Below are 7110 nucleotides of genomic sequence, written 5' to 3'. Positions count from 1 at the left end.
TCATCGTATTCAGATTCAATAATTTCTTTTTCTCTAGCCCTAGCAATTTGTTCAGCAAGAAATTCACCAAGGGGCACAGTAGTATCAAGCATAGAAGCAGTTTCATCATAAGTATCATGCATAGCAGAAGTGGCATCATCAATAACATGCGACATATCAGAACGAATAGCAGAAGCAGGTTTAGGTGTCGCTAGCCTACTCATAACAGAAGGTGAATCAAGTGCAGAGCTAGATGGCAGTTCCTTACCTCCCCTCATAGTTGAGGGATAAATTGTGGTCTTAGCGTCTTTCAAGTTCTTCATAGTGTCCAGCAGATATAAATCCCAAGTGACTCAAAGAATAGAGCTATGCTCCCCGACAACCGTGCCAGAAATTGGCCTTGATAACCCACAAGTATAGGGGATCGCAACAACTTTCGAGGGTAGAGTATTCAACCCAAATTTATTGATTCGACACAAGGGGAGCCAAAGAATATTCTCAAGTATTAGCAGCTGAGTTGTCAATTCAACCACACCTGGAAACTTAGTATCTGCAGCAAAGTGTTTAGTAGCAAAATAATATGATAGTGGTGGTAGTGGCAACAAAAGTAAAGACTGCAAAAGTAATGTTTTTGGTATTTTGTAGTGATTGTAACAGTAGCAGCGGGAAAGTAAATAAGCGAGAACCAGTATATGGAAAACTCATAGGCACCGGATCAGTGATGGATAACTATGCCGGATGTGGTTCATCATGTAACAGTCATAACATAGGGTGACACCAAACTAGCTCCAATTCGTCAATGTAATGTAGGCATGTATTCCGCATATAGTCATACGTGCTTATGGAAAAGAACTTGCATGACATCTTTTGTCCTACCCTCCCGTGGCAGCGGGGTCCTATTGGAAACTAAGGGATATTAAGGCGTCCTTTTAACAGAGAACCGGAACAAAGCATTAGCACATAGTGAATACATCAACTCCTCAAACTATGGTCATCATCGGGAGTGGTCCCGATTATTGTCACTTCGGGGTTGCCGGATCATAACACATAGTAGGTGACTATAGACTTGCAAGATAGGATCAAGAACTCACATATATTCATGAAAACATAATAGGTTCAGATCTGAAATCATGGCACTCGGGCCCTAGTGACAAGCATTAAGCATAGCAAAGTCATAGCAACATCAATCTCAGAACATAACGGATACTAGGGATCAAACCCTAACAAAACTAACTCGATTACATGATAAATCTCATCCAACCCATCACTGTCCAGCAAGCCCACGATGGAATTACTCACGCACGGCGGTGAGCATCATGAAATTGGTGATGGAGGATGGTTGATGATGACGACGGCGACAAATCCCCCTCTCCGGAGCCCCGAACGGACTCCAGATCAGCCTTCCCGAGAGGTTTTAGGGCTTGGCGGCGGCTCCGTATCGTAAAACGCGATGATTTCTTCTCCCTGATTTTTTTCTCTCCGAAAGCAAATATATAGAGTTGGAGTTGGCGTCGGAGGGCATCCAGGGGGCCCACGAGGTAGGGGCGCGCCCTAGAGGGGGGGGGGTGCCCCCCACCCTCGTGGACAGGGTGTGGGCCCCCTGGTCTTCATCTTTGGCGAGGATTTTTTTTATTTTTTCTAAGATGTTCCATGGAGTTTCAGGTCATTCCGAGAATATTTGTTTTCTGCACATAAAACAACACCATGGCAATTCTGCTGAAAACAGCGTCAGTCCGGGTTAGTTCCATTCAAATCATACAAGTTAGAGTCCAAAACAAGGGCAAAAGTGTTTGGAAAAGTAGATACAACAGAGACGTATCAATTACAAGGAATCCTATGGTCAGGGGCATAAGGGTATTAGCGACCAAAGTTTTGAAGGGGAGGATATCAATAAGGAAAGTATACCTTAGTTTTCGAAAAACTAAGAAGGGAAGAGAAGTATAGACAGTTTTTGAAAACTAGCGATAGTTTTGAAAATAGTTTTACCCTAACTAACGACCATGCTAACTAAGGCTTCCTACAGTCAGGATGGCTCTCATACTAACTCTGTGGGGACCCCGACTCATAAGTCGAGATCACCGAATGCACATGTACAGTGATTCTAGAGATCAATGCTCACTGAACACACAGAAGCTGAGTAACAAGAGTCTTACATCCACACATACCGTTTTATACAAGTAGGACCATTATGGTCAAGTCTTGACTGTATCATCGCAGCGGAAATCTTCGTCCATAACTTGGACCCATGCCATCTACCTTAACCCTACAGGCATTCTGATTGGGAAACATCCTAGTTCACATGTTCGTCTCCAAAGAACTCTTCTTCGAGCTCCTATTCTTCCATGCCTAGCCAATTAAATAACCAGTGGCAAGCCAATGAGTACTTTGAATGTACTCGCAAGCAACCCATGTTTTGGTCCAAGATACAACAATGCATGATATAGGTAAATTCTTGCAGAAAGCTAGTTTTGAGTGTGATGACATGGTCAACAACTTTTAAGACATGCATCAGGAGATTTCAAGTAACCATGAGGACATGTTACAAATATCAACATAACTAGAGTGGGCATCAACCCAACTCAATCATGTCAAGTCCTTTGACTTGACCCAAGTAGTTCTCCCCAATTATCCAAACACACACACTGGTTTGTAAACATGTGGACGTAGCCCAAGAGCGGTTACCCAACTGTCCTTGACCGTGGACACGGCTATTCGAATAGTTTTACACTCTACAGAGGTTGCACACTTCACCCACAAGATCCGGGGAACTTCCGTGTCATCCACGACCCGCGGTACCTCAAGTACCCGGGGTAAGCACCCAATCATTACCTTTCCCTAGACGACACTAACATAGAGTCCACTCGATTGGTAGAAACCCCCGTGCCCAACACTTCTCATCTTAAGAATTTGGAGCCACGCTCCCATATTCATCTCATACCACAAGCACGGGGTACCAACGGTGTGTCCGGTGCCCTGTAAAGACAGTCATGGCCACCCAACCTGGCACGACCCTGTCCCGAGAGAGCGCAACAACAACTCTCCCATCACAAGTAATGCGGGCTCCAAGCTAGTATCGGCCTAGGTAATCAATAATGACCTTTCCCATATAAGGGTAGAGTGGTTGCGCATGTAAGGTTGGAATAACGGTCGCAACTTAAACCAATCCATTTTGAAAACAACACACACACTTGCCTCGGTACACCACTTCGTCATCAAGTGGTTACCCAACTCATTATCTCCCTTGGGCATAAGTGGCACCCGGCATGGTTTTGGAAAATTCTTTTGAAAGTACTCTGCCTCCTTCACCATGCATATACCCATCCCATATGCGTAGCAGCTACCATAGCATCCTATCTACTCCCACCGGCATAACCCTCATACAGAGGTAGGGTCATGCACCATGCAAGTATCAACGAGGAAGTAACGGTGGCAAACCACCCCTTGTGGTCACCTCATCATCATGTCGCCGATGCAAGCAATAAAAAGGGTTTCATAGACATGGTCAAAGGGCTGCTTGCCTGGTTCGTCAGAGTCTTCAAGTCTTCTGGTCCTTCTCCAAGTATTCCGTCTACTTCGTCAACTAACGTCGGAAACAAACACAATAAGCAACACAACAAGGCAAACATAGAAGTGCTCTAAAAATGTGAGTTGGACTTTTCTAGGATACCCCTGGTCATGTGAAAAATGACCAAAGTGGTTTCATTGGGATTGGATCAGTAGATGTTCTTGAACATTACAATATAATGGAATCATGGATTAATGGATTTGCAAGAAGTGCACAGAAACATTATATTGAAAAATGAGCAAAGGCACTCATTTAACAAAGCATGATTTTAGAAGCCTCTCGGAGTTGGTTTCACTGGATTTGGAGTTCAAATGATTTTCCTGTGAATTGGCAAAGTTGACAAATATGAAGAAATGGCTCATTATTTTGTGGGTTACAGAAAGTATTAAGAAAAATGTTCATAAACTAAGTTATGAACTTAGAAGAATCTAGGAATTTGAATCATGGCATTTCGATCAATTTTGAGCCCTCTGTGATTTTCTAAAGTTCATCACAGAAATAGGAAAAATAGGATTTGATAAATATTTTTGAAGGAAATGCTTCTGTAAAAATGTGAAAATAGCACCATGTGATTGGGAATGATTTTAGAAACTACTAGAAATTTGAAACATCAAATTTGGAGTTAATTTGAATTATTTATGGATTTCTGAAGTTGACTGGAAAAAGAAAAAGGAAATAAGGCTTTAACCTTATCCTGCGCACATGGCGACTGATAGACCGTGGTCCGGCCCAGCGGCTCGGCTGCGCGAGCAGAGGTGGTGACGCCGAAGGCATACTGCGGGAAGGCGCGACCCAGCGGGGCAAGCGGATCGGACCGAAGCCGTTTCCACTTAACCCGACTGGTGGGCCGACTCGGTCGCCTCTGCCGCTGACGGGCGAGCCCCCTGCTAGCTGGCGGGGCGGTCGTCCTCTACCTCCCGCTCGAGGCAGAGCAGGGGAGGCAGAGCGCACGCCGGCGCTCGTCCGGCGATAGCCGGTGGCTCCGGTCGTCTCCCGCGGCGCTCCGCCTATGGGCGAGCTCAGCGCGGAGCGGCGCATCCGCTGCTGCAGGTCACGGCCGCCGGAGGGGGCCGAGGTGACCGTAGCTTTGACGGTGGTGGGGGAGGTCGTCGGCCATCCGTGGCTCTCGGCGTTTGAGCATCCCTGCGACGGTTCGAGGAGGTGGGGAGGTTCGCCGGACCACGGGGAGCCTTAGTGTGGAGGAAAGGGAGGGAGGTGAGCTCGGTGTTGCTCGAATTTGAGTGAGCCGAAGCGGCGGCCGTGCGGTGGTAGGAGGAGAAGGAAGGTGCAGGAGGAGGATCAGGCTGCTCGAGGAGGTTGCTGGGGGAAGAGGGAGTGAACCGAGGCCAGAGAGGGCTCGGGGATGGCCTTTTATGGCGGGGCGATGGTGCACCGTGAGCTCATGCGCCGACGAGGCTATTGCCATTGCTGCAAGCCACGGGGGCGTGCGTGGGCGTGTCTGGGGTGCTCGTGGGGTTGGTCTAGGGCGAGGGGAGAGAAGAGAGATAGCGGGGAAGGGCCAGAGCATCGCGCGTGTGAGGCTGCCTATTGGAGCGCTCGGACGGCCGGTGCGCGTGCGAGAGGAGGCAGGAGCAGGGAGAAGGAGGAGGGGTACCAGGCCGTGGCGTGTTGAGGACGCCGAGGAGCATCGTCGGGCGCGCCAGGGAGGCCCGAGCTGCTTGGCAGGGGGCGGCTAAAGTGCGGGAGCGCACTGTAGCGTGCTCCAGAGCGCCCATATGGCTGTCCAGGCCATTTTCTATGCTTGTGGGCGCGCCCTTGCATGTCCAATATTATTTGGGGGGTTCTAAGGAAGGGATCTTGGCCTTGGATGCTTTGGGTGGCCAGTGGGTGAAGAGAGAGGAAGGAGAAGAGTGGAAATGGGGCTGTCCACAATAGAAAATTGGTGGTTCCCTCCCCTTGATCAATAAGCATTGACTTGTGCTAAATGCCAGAGGTAGAGGGAGGTTAGCAGGAGCTGTGGTAAAGAGGAGAACTCATTTGGATTAGTGGAAGAGGCCCAAACATGCATTTTAAGTTTCTGCCAGAAGGTGTTTGATGTAGGTTTGGGCAAGCAAATGGACTTCCCTTGTCATGAGGCTTGACAGGGTCAAATGGCCTGAGAAAATAAGAGGTCCCACCAATATTGAGTTCATTTGGGCAAAGTTGCCAATGCAACTTTTGTAAACCCTAGAAATTAACAGAAATGGATTTTTCAAGATTTAGTCATGCAAAACTATTCTCCTTGATGCACCACTTAGTGTGGTGCCATAATTTAATGTTCTGAACATGTCCACAAAAGTTGGGGTCAAAATGAGAAAGTTGCCAATGTAGAGTTGTTCAAATTTGATTCTGGACAGGAAGGGTTTTGGGGCTCTTTGATCAAGTTAACTTGTTCTCCAACTTGTGCCACTTGGCCTAGATGCATTATTACACCATTTGAGCATGTGCACTAAGTGTGAGAGCATTTGGACATATTTGGCAGTGCAAAGCTATTCAAACTTGAAAAAGGACAGAAGTGGTTTTGAGAGGGTTTCACAGGGTTATACTGTTCTCCATGACATGAGACTTGGCAAGATCATCAAACATGTCATATGTGACATGCTAGAATTTTCTTGGAATTATTTAAAAATATTTCTTATAGAAATATTTCAAATATTTGAAATGAGCTGAAATGGTTCTGGAGGGTTTTGTCCAATATTTTGATCATGACCATATGTTCAAACTCATATATGTGGAAAATATATGTCCATTGAGCCTCCCTAATTTTTTCAAATATTTTTAAAGATTTAAAATAATTTTAACCTATTAAAGACCATTTCTGGCCTTAAGAAAAACCCTTTAAATAAAATAGGAAAATAACTTTCAAAATTATATTTTTGTGGTTTCTGGGTATCCTATATCTAATATGAGTCGAATATATTTTTGTAAAGATTTTTACTGCCTTTAATTAAGTACTTGCAGTGCAAACCTCAATTTAGGGGGTTTTGAAAAACTAATTTTTTGAAAATACTATTCGGCCAAATTATTTTTGTAAGAAATTATTTTTATGTCCCATACACATGGCATGATCATTGGGCAAGGTTTTTGGATCAAGGAGAAGGAGTATAAGAGTTGGAGAATTTATTTGATTTTTAGAGCACTTGCAAACAACAGTCAAACATTCAATCAAAGCAAAGACAAAACACTCAAAAGTTTTTGTCAAACCACATTTTATCAAAGCAGTTTTAGGTGTCGCAAGCTTACTCAAAACAGAAGGTGAATCAAGTGTTGAGCTAGATGGCAGTTCCTTACCTCCCCTCGTAGTTGAGGGATAGATCTAGGTTTTTGGATCTCTCAAGTTCCTCATAATGATAAGAAGATATATATCCTAAGTGACTCAAAGAATAGAGCTATGCTCCCCGGCAACGGTGCCAGAAAATAGTCTTGATAACCCACAAGTATAGGGGATCGCAACAATTTTTGAGGGTAGAGTATTTGTAGCGCCCCGTGACTGATGTGCCAGGTGTCTTCCAGTTATTCGCTGTTGTTGCCTTGTCTTTGCTTGCGTGTCATGCATTGCATATCAT

Source organism: Triticum urartu, chromosome 2A, assembly GCF_056163025.1.
Source record: "Triticum urartu cultivar PI428250 chromosome 2A, HENAU_Tu73, whole genome shotgun sequence".
Taxonomy (NCBI): Eukaryota; Viridiplantae; Streptophyta; class Magnoliopsida; order Poales; family Poaceae; genus Triticum; species Triticum urartu.
This window is presented reverse-complemented; position numbering follows the sequence as displayed.